We start from the raw sequence: 20,221 nt of genomic DNA, 5'->3' as shown, positions 1-20,221 counted from the left end.
TCTGGAGGATGGTGGTCCTCTTCTCACAGCTCCACTAAGCAGTGCCCCAGTAGGGACTCTGTGCAGGGGCTTTGACCCCACATTTCCCTTCTTCACTGTCCTAACAAAGGTTCTCTCTGAGAGCCCTGCCCCTGCAGTGAACTTCTGCCTGGACATCCAAGTGTTTCCATACATCCTCTGAAATATAGGTGAAGGTTTTCAAACCTCAATTCTTGACTTCTGTAAACCCACAGCCTCAATACAATGTGAAAGTTGTCAAGGCTTGGGGCTTGCACCCTCTGAATTCGTGGCCTGGGCTGTACCTTGTCCCCTTTTAGTCACTGATGAAGCAGCTGGGACAGAGGACACCAAGTCCCTAGACTGCATGTGGCATAGGGACCCTGGGCCTGGCCCATGAAGCCATTTTTCCCTCCTATTAGGCCTCTGGGCCTGTGATGGAAGGGGCTACCATGAAGACCTCTGACATGCCCTGGTGACATTTTTCCCATTGTCTAGGGATTAACATTCAGGTCCTCATTACTTATGTGAATTTCTGCAATCAGCTTGAATTTCTCATCAGAAAATGGGATTTTATTATCTATTTCATTGTCAGACTGCAAATTTTCCAAACTTTTATGCTCTGCTTTCCTTATATAACTGAATGCCTTTAACAGCACCAAATCAACTCTTGAATACTTTGCTGCTTAGAAATTTATTCCACCAGACATCCTAAATCATCTCTCCCAAGTTCAAAGTTCCACAAATCTCTAGGGAAGGGGCAAAATGCCACCAGTCTCTTTGCTAAACCATAACAAGAGTTACCTTTGCTCTAGTCCCCAGTAAATTCCTCATTTCCAAATGAGACTACCTCAGCCTAGACCTTATTGTCCATATTGCTGTCAGTTTTGGGCAAAGCCATTCAACAAGTCTCTAGAAACCTCCAAACTTTCCCACATTTTTCCATCTTCTTCTGAGCCCTCCAAGCTGTTCCAACGAATGCCTGTTACCCAGTTCAAAAGCTCCTTTCACATTTTCTGGTATCTACAGCAGTGCCCCGCTCTACTGGTATGCAATTGACTATATTAGTCCACTTTCAACCTGCTAATAAAGACTGGGCAATTTGCAAAAGAAAGACATTTAATGGACTTACAGTTCCATGTGGCTGGGAAGGTCTCACAATCATACTGGAAGGCGAAAGGCACATCACACATGGCAGCAGACAAGAGAAGAGAGCTTGTGTAGGGAAACTCCCATTTACAAAAACATCTTGTGAGACTTATTCACTATCATGACAACAGCATGAGAAAGACTTGCCCCCATGATTCAGCTACCTCCCACCAGGTCCCTCCCACAATATATGGGAATTCAAGATAAGATTTGGGTGGGGACACAGCCAAACCATATCAATTGTCTAGACTCATCTTGAACTCTTATTTTCAAGTAATCCTTCTGTTTTGAGCTCCTAAAGGCCACTTTCATTTGTCTCAAAAGTATTTTAATGTCTCTTTTAATTTCTTTATTGACCCATTGGTTGTTCAGGAACATGTTTAATTTCTATATATGTAATTTTTTGAAAGCTCCTCTCATAATTGATTTCTAGTTTTATACCACTGTGGTCAGAAAAGATACCTTACATTATTGTAATCTTAAATTTTTTAAGACTTGGTTTTTGTCCTAACATATGATCTATCCTGGAGAACGTTCTATGTACAGTTGAAGAGCACATGTATTCTGCAACTGTTTAATAAAATGTTTTGCAAATGTCTGTTAGGTCCATTTGATCTACAGTGTAGTTTACATCCAATGTTCTCTTACTGATTTTCTGTCTAAATGATCTGTCCTTTACTAAAAGGGGGTATTGGTGCCCTCTACTATTATTGTAATGCAGTCTGTCTCTCTATTCAGATCTATTAATATTTATGCCATATATTTAGATGCTCCGATGTTGGCTGCATATATTTTTATAATTATATCCTCTTGTCCAATCATTCTCTTTATCATTATATGATGACCCTCTTTGTCCCTTTTTACAGTTTTTGACTTAAAGTCCATTTTATCTAAGTACAGCTACTCCTCTTCTCTTTTGGTCTCCATTTAAATGGAATATCTTTTTCTATTCTTTTGCTTTCAGTCTATGTGTGTTCTTACAAGTGAAGTGAGTCTCTTTTAGGCAGCATATAATTGAGTCTTTATCAATTTATTCAGCCACCTTATGTCTTTTGATTAAAGACTTTAGTCCATTTTTCTTACCTACTGGAGGAGAAAATCACTTAGCTACAAAGGAAGAAAGCAAGAGAGTAAGAAAAGAACAAAAGATCTACAAAACAATAAAATGAAAATAGTAAGTTGTTGCCTATCAAAAATTACATTGCTTGTCAATGTTATTTTGCTTGTCAATGTAATTTTTGATAGGTAACAACTTACTATTTTCATTTTATTGTTTTGTAGATCTTTTGTTCTTTTCTTACTCTCTTGCTTTCTTCCTTTGTAGCTAAGTGATTTTCTCCTCCAGTATGTGTTGGGTCTTTGTTTTTTATTTTTTCTGTGTGCCAATTATAGGGTTTTCTTTTTAGTTACCATGATGCTTACAAAGAAAAAAAAATCTTATGGTTATAAGGGGTTGTTTTAAGCTGACAACAACTTAACTTTAAAAAGAGAAAGACCTCTATATTTTTGCTTTGCTCCCTGCCTCATATTTTGAATTCTTGATGTAACAATTTTCACCATTTTATATTGCATATCCCTTAACATCATATCATAGTTATTTTTAATAGTCATATTTTTTAACCTTTATGCTAAAGACGTAAGTAATTTACACACTACCATTACAGTATTAGAATGAATTTGACTGTGTACTTAATTTTATGTGATTTTTTTAACTTTTAGATGTTTTCGTACCACTAATTACCAACGTTTGTTCAGATTAAAGAATTCTCTTTACCATTTCTTCCCCCATTTCCCCTGACAAGACAGGGCCTCAAATTGTTGCCCAGATTGTAGCAGCAGTGGCATGATCACTGGGCTCAAGTGATCCTCTCACCTCAGCCTCCTAAGTAGCTGAGACTGCAGGCATACACCACCATGCCTGGCTGATTTTGTGTGTGTGGGGAGCAAGGGGGCAGGCATGTGTGTGTGTTTGTGTGTGTGTATGTGTGTGTGTGTGTGTAACAGTGGGGCTTTTTCATGTTTCTCAGGCTGGTCTTGAACTCCTGGGCTTAAGTGATCTATCTGTCTTGGCCTCTCAAAGTGGGATTTCAGATGTGACTCACCATGCCTGGCCTAGCATTTCTTATAAGAAAAGTCTGGTGTTGATGAACTCTTATAGCTTTTGTTTGTTGAGGAAAGACTTTATCTTTTCTTTACTTCTGATGGACAGATTTGCTGGGAATAGTATTCTTGGTTGCCAGTTTTTATTCTTCAGCATTTTAAATATATTATCCTGTTCTCTCCTAGCCTAGGTGGTTTCTGCTGATATGTCTGCTGTTAAGGTGTATCAGATTTGTCTTATATGTGATTTATTTCTTTTCATTTGCTGTTCTCAGGATCCTTTCTTTGTTTTGATTTTTGATGGTTTGATTATTATATGTATTGGGATAGTCTTATTTAGATTAAATCTGTTTGGAGAACTTTGAACTTCCTGTATTTGGATATTTTCTTCTCCAACTTCTTTGGAGTTTTCTGTTGCTATTTCTTTAAATAAGTTTCTCTCCTTCCAACTTTCTCCTCTTCTTGAATTCCTATAACTTAAACATTCTTTTGATAGAAATCCTTTATGTTTTCTTCCTTTTCATTCCTTTTTTCTCCTCTGAGTATATATTTTCAAATAATCTGTCATCAAATTCACAGACTTTTTCTCCTACTTAATTCTGCTGTAAAAGCTCTCATGCATTTTTTATTTTCAACTTCAAGATATCTGCTTCAATTTTTTATTATTTAGTCTATTAAGTTTATCATTCTGATATCTTGTTTTCCTCATTTTGTTGAATTCTCTTTATTTTACTGAAGTTTGCTGAGATTCTTTACAACAGTTATATTGAATGCTTTGTCAGTCACTTCTTACATCTTTGTTTCCTTAGGGTTGGTCCTTGGCACTCTATTTTGTCCATTTTGTGATATTTTCTCTGGTTGTTTTTGTTCCTTGTTGTTGTGTGTCAATGTCTGTGCATTTGAAGAAGTAGATACTTATTTCAGTCTTCACAGACTAGCCTTGCCCTGGAAAGCCCTGTGACAGGCACAGTGCTGGGATGTACCAGAATCCCAGGGAAGCTGTGACAAGCATGGTACTGCTCAAAACTCAGGGCTCACTGTGGCAGGAAAGCATTGAGACAGGTCAGAAGCCTGGGGCCTGCTATGGCTGGCATGGTGCTACGAGAAGCCCCAGGTAGTTGTGACCAGAGTGTCACTGGGACATTCCAGAAGCCCAGGCTGCTGAGGGTTGCCTCCCACTGAGACCTGTCCAGAGCCCAGGACCCCTGATGTCAGCCTGGCAATGGTATGAGCCAGATATTGAGTTCACCATGCAAGCCTTATGCCTGAAGCTGTGCAGTCCCACTTGTTGCCAAAGTAGGTTTAAAGGCTCAGTCATAAGTTACTAGCTCAAGTATCAGGCCCTGAATATCCCCCCAGTTCTTTGTTTTACTGTAATAGATCTCATGTTGGGATCTAAGTTAAAGTTCTGTAATCACCTCCCTCTCTTTATCCCAAGTGGACAGTATCTCTCTGTGCTGTGCTGCCTGGGATTGGGGGAGGGGTGGTGTAGGTAATGCAAAACTATTCTTCCTACCCTCCTCAATGCATCTTTTTCTTATTATTGTGTTACAGCTAGGTACTGTTATCTCTCAGTTGGTTTCCTTAGTTCTCATGCAGGTATTTTTGTGAGTAAACAGTTTTTTACATTGATGTTTCTGTGATGGGATGATTGCTGGACAGTCCATTCCTACCATCTTGTTTTGACCCTTGTAATTCTACTTTTAAGGTTAAAAAAAACCTCCCATGTCTTTCTTCTTTTCTGTTTTTGAGTCCTAAAGAAACAGTAATTTTGTATCATGATATTTGGTCTCATATAAAAGCCCAAAATAAGTCAACCAGAAATATTTCCTAAGTTTGTATTTTTTTTCTGTTCCTATTATTCTGACCTACTTAAGAACTTCTTTTTTTGTTGTTGTTCTGATCCCTTTCTATGTTAGTTTAAAAAAATTTTCAGACATTGCACCTAATGAGTCAAGTAGAAATCAGTCAAGTTCAGTATTGATTTAGCAGAAGGGTAAGAGAAGCAAGTACTTCAATATTTTCCTACCTCCCTTGGAAAGATTAAGAAGAACTTAATTCAACCTGAAGTGGTGTAAATATCCTGAGATGAAGCCCCTTTTTACATGTGCACTACTGAACAGAATTGATGTAAAGAAGATAACCACTGTCTCAAAGTGAAAGTACATCTTCTATGAACAAGTTTACAGCTGTTCAGGGCAGAGGGCAGAGACATAAGAATGAGGGAGTTGGGAGTAGAACACGCTTTCTGAGCTGGTAAGGAAATTAAAAATAGCCCAGAACTATCATTCATCAAATGGTTTTTCTTTTTTTCAGTTCTTAAGGTATTGCTGAGGAAGTAAAAAAGGAAGCATATTTCATCTGGTAATGTCCTTGAATGTTCAGTGTTTAATTTTGTTTTGGGAGCCTCTTGATCTTGGGACAGCTGTGAAGAAAGAGCCTCCCTCTCTTAGCTTCCTAGAAGAGTACTAAATGATAGGGATATTCAAACCAGAACTGAGATAAGGAGCAATGTTTATTTCTGTTTAGAATTAGGGAGAATAAACATTATAAAGATATATGTTCCTTTCTACAAACACCAGGGAAATAAAAAGAATAGAGATATGGAATGTGCAACATTTTTATTTCAGAAGTTTTATAGAACTGCTAAGTGATTTTGTTTTTCCCAAGCAAGATTCTTTCAACAAGTATTTCTCTTATTCGGTATTTTTTCTTTTATTTATGTATTTATTCAATGAATGTATATTAAACATTCACTACTGCCAAAGCACTGCCAAGTGCTCATCACAGTACAATTTCACAGATGCTTAATACTCAGGGACACTGGTAGTAGGTTTCTGCTTTTATTCCCACAAAAGAAAGGGATGGACATTACTCCTCCGCCCTTGCATTCTGGCTGCTAGCTCTTGTTTCTCTCTGCATTGGGCCTTGTTCTCAATAGTATTGATCTTTAATTAGTTCCATTTAATCTGCATAAAGTGATTAAAAATTGGTTAGCACTATACATGAAGTAGGCATAAGTTCTGAATCATATTTTGAGGCTCTCTTATACAGGAAAAAATATAATTAATGTATTGATTTATAAGCTTTACTGTACACTGTAATAACATGGAAGGTTTTTTTAAATACTGATGCTAGTCTGTGTCCATAGCAAATAAATTTATAATCCCCAGGAACAAGACCAGGCATCAGTATTTTTTGCACAACTACCCAAGTGATTTCAATATGCAGCTAAAGTTGAAAATCAGTGCCCTAATAAACACTGAAGCAGCTGTGTTCTTGCATCTGGAATTTATTTTTCCTCATTGCCTACGTTTGTTATATTGTTGTTTAATGGGAGTGGAAGCTAGTTATATTTCTGAAAATTAGATGCTGGAAATTTCACTCTGTGTTCACTGAAGTGTCATTTCCTAGAGATTAGAAACACTTAGTTGTAATTATTAGAACTTAGGGTAGTACAACCATTCCAGGATAGCCAATGGCAAGAATCAGGACCTGTATTTCTCCAACTAAGGATAGAATGCTCAGAGAGTACATGAAGAAAATTCTAAAGCATTTATAGACATTTAATCTGGGCCAGGCATGGTGGCTCATGCCTGTAATCCCAGCACTTTGGGAGGCAGAGGCGATGGATCGCATAAGGTCAGGAGTTCGAGACCAGTCTGGCTAACATGAGGAAACCCTGTCTCTACTAAAAATACACAAATTAGCTGGGTGTGGTAGCATGCACATGTAATCCCAGCTGCCCTGGAGGTTGAGGCAGGAGAATCACTTGAATCTGAGAGGCAGAGGTTGCAGTGAGCCGAGATCATGCCATGTCACTCCAGCCTGGGCAAAGAGTGCAAAATTTCGTTTAAAAAAAAAAAAAAAAAACACTTAATCTGCAAATATCTAAGTACTTGTTTTCTGGTAAAAGTGCAGCAACTAACTACATAATACACAGCAGAAAAGCTAGCCTCTCTCAGAATATCCCCTCCTCTAGCTCTTTCTCCCTTCATTTTGCAACACTGAAAGGAAAATAGAGCAGAAGTGTTTCAAATCATTGTTGAACATTCTTATTTTAAAGATAAGGCCAGACACGGTGGCTCATGCCTGTAATCCCAACACTTTGGGAGGCCGACGTGGGCAGATCACTTGAGGCCAGAAGTTTGAGACCAGACTGGCCAACATGGCGAAACCCCATCTCTGTAAAAAATACAAAAATTAGCTGGGTGTGGCGGTACATACCTGTAATCCCAACTACCTGGGAGGCTGCGGCATAAGAATCACTTGAATTCAGGAGGCAGAAGTTGCAGTGTGCCAAGATCGTGCCACAGCACTTCAGCCTGGGAAACAGAGCAAGACTCTACCTTCAAAAATAAGTAAGTAAATAAATAAATATTAAGAATAGTTTCGGGGAAGCAGTTTAGAAATTTTAGAAGGTTAATTCTATCTTTTGTGCCTATATTTGTTTCTTAGGGCCTTTTTTTAAATTATTATTATGCCTAAAGCAAGCATTATAGCCAAACAGTGTTTTATGCAAAAGATTACTAAATGTAACCAACTCCTTTTTACAGAAGAAAGTGAGGGAGGAATATATGCAACTTCTCACAAAATGATCACGTGAATAGAGTGAATACAATGTTGGAATCAGTGAAAGTCCATATAAAAAATATAGAAACTACAGTAAAATAATACTGCATAAAATGTTATTTGCACATACACTGAGTGTTGTTATACCTCTGTCCCAATTGTCAACTCTTTATTTGGATTTTTAAATTTTTAAATATGTTATAAAATATAAGTATACCTATCTTTAACACAAGAACTAAAACATTACAAATACATTTAAACCCATCAATCTACCCATCCCAGATCCTATTTACTCTCCTTCCCTCTTACAAAGAAAATTTCTATCTTGAACTTCAGTTTTATCATTTTCATTTTTTTGAAAACTTTTATTCTGTCCATTTAGACCTTAAAAATAGTGTTTTGCATATGTTAAGCTATACAAACAATTATATGCTATGTGTACTTCTCCAACTTGCTTTTTCTCTTTCATAATGTGAGATTCATCTACATTGATATCTATATGTTATTCACTTGTGCTCCTATAGAAATTTGCTCCTATAGAATATTCAAATGCATGAATTATATCAAATTTCATAATTTGTAATAGTTTGTGTTGTTATCCATTTGTGTTTTTACCTTTTGTACTTTAAAAATTTTTCACTATAATAATGCTTCAATGCATAGATTTTTGTGTTTGAGTATCCCTAATGTACATACTCAGGGCCAGAATTCATGGGCCATAGGATATATACAATTTCAACTCCACTAAATATTGTCAGATTGATCTACAATGTACTTAACCCAGAAATGTATACTTCCACAAGCACTAGATGGGAGTTCCTCATTTTAATTTTCTGGGAGTGCTCTAGAAATTCTTTCTAGCACAGCATAGCCACAAATCACTTAAATAAGAATCATATTGAATACCATTCATATGATATAAAATGTTTGTGCTTTATTGCTAAAGTTGGATCTTAAAGTTTTTGAGCCTTTTAAGGAATGACAACTTAAATAGGTATTATTGGATTGTGGATATTTTGAAAATTCCGAAAGTACTTTACAAATAGGTGAAATATAAATTTAATAATAGTAATTGTATCTATAGGAATCCCCTTATAGAATAGTTTCATGATGGATTGTGATTAAGGCAAGTAAGTAAAGGATCAGATCAAAAATACCCATTTGGCATATTAAGCATTAAAGCTAATGATTGGAATAAATCACATCAAATGCAAACACCTTTTTTTTTAACCAGAGAATAAAAGGATAAAGCTATCCATTAGTGAAAAGGAAAGAATTGTTTGATTTATGCTAAGTGAATTTTAAATCCAACAAGCATCTCCCCAGACTCTGAAAGGTAAAAGTTAATAGCATGTTTAATTCTTTGCTATTAAAATTAATGTGCATTTCTGAAGGCTAAAAATTGTTTATGTAAGTCACAGCACAAAGCCAACACTCAGATTCATGAGGCAAAAAGACCAATCCCTTTCTTTATTCTTTCATTCTCTCATTCAAAAAAATTACACTTCTAGAGAAACTTCTGTGTATTTGATATTTATGCTAGGAACAGTGATAAGCCCAAGGAGATCTCCATGCATGCGGAAACTGATATTGACAAGTACAGATTATATTGTTTTCTTGCATGCAGATCTCTAATACATTGTCCCTGTATTGTCAGGTATCTCTTTATTTGAGCTTTGATGTTGCTATTGACTGACTGGCCAATAGAAACAGGAAGAAAAGCTCCAGAAATCAAAGGACACAACCATGTAGGGATTTGTGGAAGGCATTCAACAAAATGCCTCCTAGCATTCCTACCCTTTTGTAGTTTCCTCCCACATTGACTAGGACTGACATGCAAAACAAATAATATATTGAGAAGTAAATGTGTGTTGATTCCTGAAGCAAGGTCGAAAAAGACTTTGCAGCCTCAGCATGCTTTCTTAGATAACCTGCTCTGGGGGAAGCCAACTACCATTTTGTGAAGACACTCAAGCAGCAATACGAAGAAACCCATATAGAAAGAAACTGAGCCCTCTTGTCAATCCCCTACTTCTTTTTTTCTTTTTCCTTGAGTCAGTGTCTCGCTCTGTAGCCCAGGCTGAAGTGCAGTGGTGCAATCTCGGCTCACTGCAACCTCCACCTCCTGGATTCAAGCAATTCTCCTGCCTCAGCCTCCTGAGTAGCTGGGATTACAGACATGTGTCACCACACCCAGCTAATTTTTTTTTTTTTTTTTTATTTTTAGTAGAGATGGGGTTTCACCATGTTGGTCAGGCTGGGCTCAAACTTCTAATCTCATGATCAGCCCGCCTTGGCCTCCCAAAGTGCTGGGATTACAGGCATGAGCCACTGTGTCCAGCCCTTACCAACCCCTACTTTCTAGTCAACTGAGTGGGCCATCTTGAAAGTGGATCCTCCAGCCCCAGTCAAGTCTGCAGATGACTACAGCCCCAGCTGATATCTTGATTATAATTTCATAGGAGTCTCTGAGCCAGAACAACCCATGTAAGCTGGTCCTGAACTCCTGATACATAGAAAGTGTGTAAGATATAAAAAATGTTTATTGTTGTTTTAGGCTGCTAAGATGTGGAGTAGTTCACTAAAACAGGATTGAAAAGAGAAAATAAGAACAACTCTCTCCCTTTCTCTAAAGCTATAATAAATGTTTCTCTTTACTTTTTCTACATGAGGAATTATAACAGCTGGGTGTGATGTGTCATGCTTTAATTCCAGTTACTCAGGAAGCTAAGGTGGGGGATCACTGTAGGCAAGGTGTTTGAGACCAGCCTGAGCAAGAAGGTGAGATCCAATCTCTCATTAAAAAAAATTTAAATTAGCTGGTGTCGTGGTAAGCACCTGTGGTTTTTACCTACTTGAGAGGCTGAGGCCAAAGGATTGCTTGGGCCCAGGAATTTGCAGTTGCAGTAAGCTACGATCACACCACAGCTCAAACAACAGAGAAAGACCCTATTTCTATAAAGTTACAATACAATTAACAATATAATAACCCATTTTGTACAAGTATTTCATCATTTTGCCCAACTTTTAGCTAAATCACTTCATGCCTTTATGAAAGTCACTAAATTGCCTTCAAAATTAACCTTCCTATCAATGGGATAATTATAATGTGGTAATACCAAGATATTATAATATTATGCTTTTAATAAAATGTTTGAAGTCTACAAGTTGAAAACAAATAGCAGTTTAAATTTAGTATAGTTTACTACAGAAAACTTGAAACATATAAGAGAAGACGACTTATCTTGTGCAAGATCTAAAAATGATTTTGACTAAAAATATCTAGCATTATATTGCGTGTACATCTCAAGTTGAAATGGAATAGAAGTTTGAGGCTGCCATGAACTATGGCTGTGCACTGCACTTCAGCTTGAGCAACAACAACAACAACAACAACAACAACAACAAAATCACTGTCTCTGGAATACAAAGAAAAAATAAAAAGAATTGCAATGGTCTTCCAGAAGGGAAAGCGTCTAAGTTTCTAAGTCACTAGCCTAAAAATCAACTTAATATAGTAAGTTTAATATAGTATCTTAGTTCATTAGTTTAATTTTCCTTAATAGAATATCTGAAACTGAGTAATTTATAAAGAAAAGAAAACTATTTCATATATAGTTACAGAAGCTGAGAAGTTTAAGTTCAAGGGGCATATCTAGTGAGGGCCTTCTTGTTGGTAGGCTCTTAGCAGCATATCAAGAAGGAGCAAGGCATCACATGGCAACAAAGCTGAGTGTGCTAACATGCTAGTTCAGGTCTCTCTTCTTTTTCTTATTAAACCGCCAGTTCCCGCTCCCATGATAACCCATTAATCCATTAAATGACTTATCCATTAATCCATGAATGGATTAGTCCATTCATGCAGGCAGAGCAGTCATGATTCAATTGCCTCTTAAATACCCCAACTCTCAACACTGCCACGTTGGGATTAAGTTTCAACATGCGTTGTGGAGGAAATATTCAAACTATAACATACAGTAGAAAGCAAATGGATCACTGATTCTTTACCTCATTCAGAAATATGCATTGAGAGCTAAAAACCACCAAAATAAAGAGTAGATAATTGCACTTTGAATAGATCATTAAAAAGAAGACATTGGAATTCAACAGAAAAGTGACAGAAAATGCCTAATGCAAGAAAGGAGAGGGAAGTGAAGCAGTTTGCTCAGCCAAGATCAGCAGGGAGATGGGAATGATTTTCCAGTGTGGGGAAAGAGTAAGTAAAGACCTGCAGTGGACCACATTCCAACTGTGGACTTCTGCAGTCCCAGCCATGGGAGATCCCCTACACCTATATAAGCCCTGAAACAAATACATGGAGCTTCCTGGAGATTACACAATGGAACTGCTCCAAGGAATGAGTTTGTACTGGGTTTCCCACTTCCCCCAACCCCTAAGCATCTACAGCAAGGTTCCATTTTAAGAGCGGAGCCCATAACAGTCTGTAAACTACTCTGGGACCAGCAGTGCTAGAGCTAAGTCATGAGCAAAGTGCAGGCTGCTGCTGCTGCTGGGACTAAAATGCAGTGAAGGCAAGGGTTACTGCCACTGGGGCTGAGGCAAGAGCAGGGCATGTGTTTTCCTGCCCATCAGACTAGGCTGCCACCACTGAAAGTGGCCCTGTCCTCCTCAGTGCCAGAAATGTAGTAGAGCTTCTTCCACCTCCTACTTGAGCATTCTGCAGGAGGCCTGGGAATCTCCCCACCCGTACCTACCATGGCAAATACCTACACATACCATTGTGGGGCCCTAAGTCAAGCCCAACCAGCTAAGCTTGAACCCCCAACATGCTAAAGCATGCAGTCCAGAGGCCTAGAGATTAACCTAATCCAAAAACAATGGCACCTGAGCACCTCTCCCATAGCCCTGATGTTGAACCTACCCACCCTGTCACTACCACCATAGCTGGCACCTACCTACCCATGCTATCTATGGGTATGGAGATTGGCGTGCCCAGCTTATTTCAGCCACCATTAACAACAGCTCATACCACTTGGGATCCAGAGTGGTATCATCAGGCACGCCATGCCAGCTAACCAGGAGATGGAGAACACACCCACTGCCCAGACCACTGCAGCTACTATTGTCATCCAAGTAAGCTACCTGGAGGCCCAAAAATTGGCCTACCTGGACCCACTGACAATGGTGCCAGTGTATGCCACCCTGGAGACCAATGAAGGGTACAATTAGCCCACTGCTGTTACCACTGGGGCCCATGATGGGCAATGTAACATCCCAGTCCCCCAAAAAATTTTACGACAGCCTCCACAAATGACTGCACCTTAAGCCACCAAGAAAATCACAGATACCACTAATGCCATTTGCAGCATCATTCCTGTATGCAGAAATCATACAGAAACTACATTACTGCAAACACCCAGAATCAAAGCCAAAGTGCTCTACCCAACCAATAGCATAGAAATATCTTCAGGGAAAAGTCCTCTCCTATGAGAGCAAATTCAGAAAACTGGAAGGCAAGTATTACACCAGATGTGTAAATATCACCTTAAAGACATAGGAAAAATAAAAAAGCAAGAAAATATGACACCTCCAAAGGAGCACTGTAACTCTCTGACAATAGATCCCAATCAAAAACAAATGTATGAAATTTCAGAAAAAGAATTTAAATTAGTATTTTTCAAGAATCTCAATGATATACAATAGAATACTAAAAGACAATACAAAGAAATCAGAAAAACAATTCAAAATTGAAAATACAAGAGAGAAATTTGCCAGAGATAGGTATTATGAAAAAGAACCAAACAAATTCTGGAAATAAAGAATTCATTGAATGAAATACAAAATACATGTAAAAGCATCAACAATAGACTAGATCAAGCAGAAGAAACAATCTCAGAACTTAAAGACAGGACTGTTGAAATAACCCAGTCAGACAAAAATAGAGAAAAAAGAGTAAGCAACGCCTATATAACTAACATATGGGACACAATAAAGTGGGCAAATATTTGAATTTTGAATTCCCAGAAGGAATTCTTAGGAAACTAAGCATAAAGAACAAGCATCGCACTACCTGATTTTGATTTTAAACTATACTATAAGGCCAAAGTCACCAAAACAGCATGGTACTGGTGTAAAAATAGGCACATAGACCAATGGAACAGAATAGAGAACCCAGAACTAAAACCAAAATACTTGTAGCCAACTGATCTTTGACAAAGCAAACAAAGCATAAGGTGGGGAAAGGACACTCTTTTCAACAAATGGTGGTGGAATAATTGACTAGCCACATGTAGGAGAATGAAACTGAATACTCATCTCTCACTTTATACAAAAATCAATAAGGATGGATTAAGGACTTAAATCTAAAACCTGAAACTATAAAAATTCTAGAAGATAACATTGGAAAAACTCTTTTAGACATTGGCTTAAGCAAGGACTTTATGATCAAGAACCCAAAAGTAAGTGAAATAAGAATAAAGATAAATAGCTGAGACTTAATTAAACTAAAAAGTTTTTGTATGGCAAAATAAAGTCAGCAGAGTAAACAGACAACCCATAGAGTGGGAGAAAAATCTTCACAATCTATACCTCTGACAAAGCACTAATGTCCAGAATCTACAATGAGCTCAAACAAATAATCAAAAAAAANCAAAAAAAAAAAAAAAAGCAAACAATCCTATCAAAATGTGGGCTAAGGACATGAATAGACAATTCTCAAAAGAAGATATACAAATGGCCAACAAACATATAAAAAATGCTCAACATCACTAATGATCAAGAAAATGCACATTACAACCACAATGTGATACCACATTATTCTGGAAAGAATGGCCATAATTAAAAACTCAAAAACAGTAGATATTGGCATGGATGAGGGGGATCAGGGAACACTACTACACTGCTGGTGAGAATATAAACTAGTACAACCACTATGGAAAACAGTGTGGAGATTACTTAAAGAACTAAAAGTAGAACTACCATTTGATCCAGCAATCCCACTACTGGGTATCTACCCAAAGGAAAAGAAGTCACTATATGAAGAAGATACTTGCATATGCATGTTTATAGCAGCACAATTCACAATTACAAAATCATGGAACCAACCCAAATGCCTATCAATCAATGAGTGGATAAAGAAACTGTGGCATATATATACAGTGGAATACTACTCAGCCATTAAAAAAGAATTAATTAAGAGCATTCACATCTGCCTGGATGAGATTGGAATCTATTATTCTAAGTGAAGTACCTGAGGAATGGAAAACCAAACATCATATGTTCTCACTGATATGTAAGAGCTAATTTATGAGGATGCAAAAATATAAGAATTGTACAATGGACTTTTGAAACTTGCGGGGGAAGGGTGGGAGGAGGGTGGGAAATAAAAGACTAAAAATAGGGTGCAGTGTATACTGCTCAGGTGATAGGGGAACCAAAATCTCACGTCACCACTAAAGAATTTACTCATGTAACAAAACACCACCTGTACCCCAATAACCTATAGAAAAATAAAATTTAAAAAAAGTGAATCAGAAAGAAATTGAAACCCTGAAAAGACCAATAATGAGTTCCTAAACTGAATCAGTAACAAAAACCTTAACAAGCCCCTGACCAGATGGATTCACAGCAGAATTCTACCAAACATATGAAAAAAATCTGGTACCAATTCTACTGAAACTATTCCGAAATATCAAGGAGCAGGAACTCTTCTCTAACTCAATTTATGAAGCCAGCATTACTCTGATACCAAAACATGGAAAAGACATATACAAAAAAGAAAATTACAGGTCAATATCTCTGATAAACATAGACACAAAAATCTTTAACAAAATATGAGTAAACAAAATTCAACAGCATATCAAAAAGTTAATTCACAATGATCAAGTAAGCTTCATTCCTGGGATGGAAGGTTGGTTCAACATATGCCAATTAATAAATATGGTTTATCACATTAACAAGATTAAACACAAAAACCATGTAATCTTCTCAATAGACACAGAAAAAGCTTTTGATAAAATTAAGCACCCCTTCATAATAAAACCCTTCAGAAATTAGGCATTGAAAAAACATACCTCAAAATAGTAAGAGTAATCTATGACAAACCCAGAGCCAACACCCTACTGAATGGGCAAAAACTGGAAAACTTCCCTTTGAGAACTGCAAAAAGACAAGGATGCCTACTCTCACCATTCCTATTACACATAGTGTACTGGAAGTCTTAGCTACAGCAATCAAGAAAGAGAAAAAGACATCCAAACAAGTAAAGAACTCACAGTATACATATCCTCATGGACAATATGATTTTATGCCTGGAAAACCTTAAAGACTCTACCAAAAGTTTCCTGGAACTGATAAACTTCAGTAAAGTTTCACAATACAAAATCAGTGTAGAAGATTCAGTTGCATTTCTACACACCAATAACATTCAACTTGAGATTCAAATCAAGAATGTAAGCCAGGTGTAGTCGCTCATGCCTGTAATCCCAGCCCTTTGGGAGGCCGAGGCTGGTGGATCACCTGAGGTCGGGAGTTTAAGACAAGCCTGACCAACATGGAGAAACCCCATCTCTACTAAAAATACAAAATTAGTTTGGCATGGTGGCAAATGCCTGTAATCCCAGCTACTCAGGAGGGTGAGGCAGGAGAATCACTTCAACCCAGGAAGCGGGGGTTGTGGAGTTGAGATCGCGCCATTGTACTCTATCCTGGACCACAAGAGCAAAAGTTCGTCTTAAAAAAAGAAGGAGAAAAAGAAGAAAGAAGAAGAAGAAGGAAGAAAAAGAAGAAAGAAGGAAGAAGAAGAGGAGGAGGAGGAGGAGATGGTGATGGTGGTATTTACAATAGCCATATCAAAAAAAAAAAAATATTTTAACCAAACCACTTAACCAAAGAGGTAGAAGTTCTCTACAATAAGAATCATAAAACGCTGTGAAAAAATAATCATAGATGACGCAAACAAGTAGAAAAACAATTCATGCTCAGGGACTGGGAGAATCAATATCCAGAATCTATAAGGAACTTTAAGAATTCCACAAGCAAAAATCAAATACCTCCCTACCCCATAAGATGGTCAAAAGACATGAACAGACATTTCTCAAAATGAAGCATGCAAGCAGCCAACAAACACTGGGAAAAAATGCTCTAAATTACTAATAATCAGCAAAATGCAAATCAAAATCACATTGAGATACCATCTTGCGTCTGTCAGACTTGCTATTACTAAAAATTTTTTTAAACACACATGTTGGTGAGGCTATGGAGAAAAGAGAATGCTTTAACACTGTTGGTGGGAATGTAAATTAATTCAACCACTGTAGAAAGCAGTTTGGAGATTTCTCAAAGAACTTAAAACAGAACTACCAATTGATACAGCAACCCCAATACTTGGTATATATTGAAAAGAAAACAAATTGTTCTCCTAAAAAGACATGTGCACTCACATGTTCATTGAAGGACAATGCAAAACAGCAAAGATATGGAATTAAGCTAGGCTCCCATCAATAGTGAGTTGAGTAAAGAAAATGTGGTATATATACACCATGTAATATAATTTGGCTGTGTCCCCACCCAAATCTCATCTTGAATTGTTCCCATATTCCACGGGTCATGGGAGGGACCTGGTGGAAGTTAATTGAATCATGTGGGTGGTTTCCCCCCATCCTGGTCTCATAATAGTGAATTAGTTCTCCCAAGATCTGATGTTTTATAAGGGACTTCCCCCTTCACTGGGCACTCATTCTTCTTTCTGTTGCCATGTTTGCTTTCCCTTTCACTATGATTGTAAGTTTCCTGAGGCCTCCCCAGCCATGCTGAACTGTAAGTACATTAAACCTCTTTCCTTTATAAATTATCTCATCTTGGGTATGTCTTTATTAGCAACGTGAGAACAGACTAATACACCATGAAATATTATGCAGCCACACCAAAGAATAAAGTTGTCCTTTGCAGCTGGATGCCATTACCCTCAGTTAATTAACACGGAAACAGAAAATGAAATACTGCAAGTTCTCACTTATCGGGAAGAGCTAACCACTGAGTACTTATTGATAGAAAGATACAAACAACAGACACTCATGACTACTAGACAGGGGAGGGAGGAGAGGCGGCAAGGGTTGAAAAACTACCTGTTGGGTACTATGCTTAGTACTTCAATAACAGGAACATTTGCACCCTAAACTTCGGCATCACACAACATACCCAGGTAATAAACCTGCACATGTAACCCCTGAATCAGAAATAACAGTCAGATACCAGAAAGCAGAAATGCTTCCGGGAGTCCTACACCTGAAAGTAAAAGAAAATTATCTACCACGCATGAAAATATTAAAATCACTGGTAGAGCAAACACACAAACAAAAAAGAGAAAAGACTCAAATATTACCACTACAGAAAACCACAAGCCATAATGATAAACAGTAAAAGAGAAAGAAATAAACGAAAGATATATGAAACAACCAGAAATCATTGAATAAAATGACTTGAACAAAGCCTCACATATCAATAATCCTCAATGTAAATGGATTAAAGTTTTCACATAAAAAGATATGCAGTGGCTGAATGGATTTTAAAAATGTGGCCTAACTATATGCTAACACAACTCATCTCACCTTTAAAGATAGATATAAATTGAAAGTAAAGGGATGGAAAGAGATATTCCATGAAAATGAAAACCAAAAGCAAGTAGGAATAGCTGTACTTATATCAGGAAAAAAAAACATATTTTAACTCAAAAACTATAAAATGAGACAGATAAATTCATTATATAATGACAAAGGGATCAAGTCAGCAAAGGCATACAACACTTCTAAATGTACGTGCACCTGACACCAAAGCATCCAGACATATAAATCAAATATTAAATTTAGAGGGAGAGATAGTTTCCAATACATTGAGGATTTCAATATTGCACTCTCAGCATTACACAGATCATCTGGACAGAAAATTAACAAATTAACAAAGAAACTTTGAATTCTGCATTAGACCAAACGGACCTAAAAAACATTTGCAGAGCATTTCATCCAGCAGTTACAGAGCACACATTCTGCTCATCAGCTGATGGAACACTCTCCAGGATACATCACTCTCCAGGACAGAAAACAACCCTCAACAAATTTTTCAATAATCAAAATTGTATCAAGTATATTCTTAGACCACAATGAAGTAAATGTAGACATCAATAACAAGAGAGGTTTTGTTGTTGTTGTTGTTGTTCCCAAGATGGCAGATTAGAGTCTCTTAGCATGACTTAGTCACCTGAAAGTAGCAAAATAGTGCATAAAAATCAGTTTTTTGAGATTTAATTCAAGAAGGAAAATGGAAATTCACCAGAATACTGGAGGACACTCCAAGCCCAGGGGAGAAGGTGGGCAAGCAGCCCCCATGATAGCAATCAGCTGATAAAAGTGAGTGAAGCCCCAGTATAAGAGAGAGGCAGTCAGTCTCCCTCTGTCACTCACCTTCCACTGGAGATCTGTGTAATTAAGGCCATGAGAGAGCACAATGTTTCTCTCAACTCTGGAGCTAACTTGGGTAGAATCTAAGAGACAGAGACAGAGACACCAGCAAAAGCTCCCAGCATTTTCCTAGATCTGAGACTGAGAGGAAGACTCCATTTATAATCCAGGCTTTACAAAGATATTCATGGTTTGGCTACCTGGCAGTAGCAGCTATTGCGGGCATTGCAGTGTCAGCTCAGAATCAGAAATGCTTGCTTTGGAGTGGGAGCCAGGATTGAGTAGCATATGTCACATACACCCCATCAGTAGGTGCTGGAATTAGACTTTCTCCCATTACAGGACCGCAGCAGGGGGAGGGTTGCTGATATTGAGGTTTCTCCTTGGTGTTGAGACTTGCAGCCACGAACAGCTTTTGCAACCTGGAACCTGTCGGCCTGTGTCATGGCTGTGTCATGGCTGTGTGCCCCAGCCTGCTTCATTGATCAGTTAGGGAATAGTGCCTCACCAGCTCTGAAGAGTAAGAAGGAGGCAGTCCCCATTCCCCCAGATATCTAAACCTCAGTGCAGACAACTCCTAACTAAGAGAGGAGCACTGCCCAACAAGGCATCCCTTGGGTCAAAGAAAGCACAAGCATAATGCCACTCACTGCATAGGGCACCATTAATGCCTGTGAAAGAATCTGGAAAGGGTGTCATCCATCACTTCATCCTTGCTCCTCTCCCTGTGCACTGCTGCATATGTGGTAAGGCTCATCCTATTGGGTCCTGGAAGTAATGGAATGAAAGAGGCCACTTCTCCAGCTTCTAGAGCAGCTATACCTCTGACAAAGGGAAGCATGCAAGAGGGAGGGTGTTTATCCTCACTTCTCTGTCATCATTGCCCAGGCTAATAACAAGCACATACAGAGTAAGAGCCAACCTGCTGGCTTTTACTCTTTCTTAAGTGCCATCATCTACTGTTCTGCAGCCTGAATTACATCACTACA

General features: G+C 38.0%; 1 long non-coding RNA gene across 1 annotated transcript; it reads right to left on the bottom strand.

The window, feature by feature from the left end:
* Window positions 1-670: 670 nt before the first annotated feature.
* On the bottom strand, window positions 671-19,839 carry LOC108316745. The gene is made up of 3 exons (XR_001830427.1): window positions 19,829-19,839; window positions 8,559-8,562; window positions 671-808 (listed from the first exon to the last, which is right to left on the bottom strand). It is a non-coding gene; the product is annotated as an uncharacterized LOC108316745 (long non-coding RNA).
* Between the last annotated feature and the right edge of the window lie 382 nt (window positions 19,840-20,221).

This window comes from Cebus imitator, unplaced genomic scaffold, assembly GCF_001604975.1.
Source record: "Cebus imitator isolate Cc_AM_T3 unplaced genomic scaffold, Cebus_imitator-1.0 Scaffold191, whole genome shotgun sequence".
Lineage (NCBI taxonomy): Eukaryota > Metazoa > Chordata > Mammalia > Primates > Cebidae > Cebus > Cebus imitator.
The sequence above is the reverse complement of the archived record's forward strand: the minus strand, read 5'-3'. Positions and strand labels throughout refer to the sequence as shown.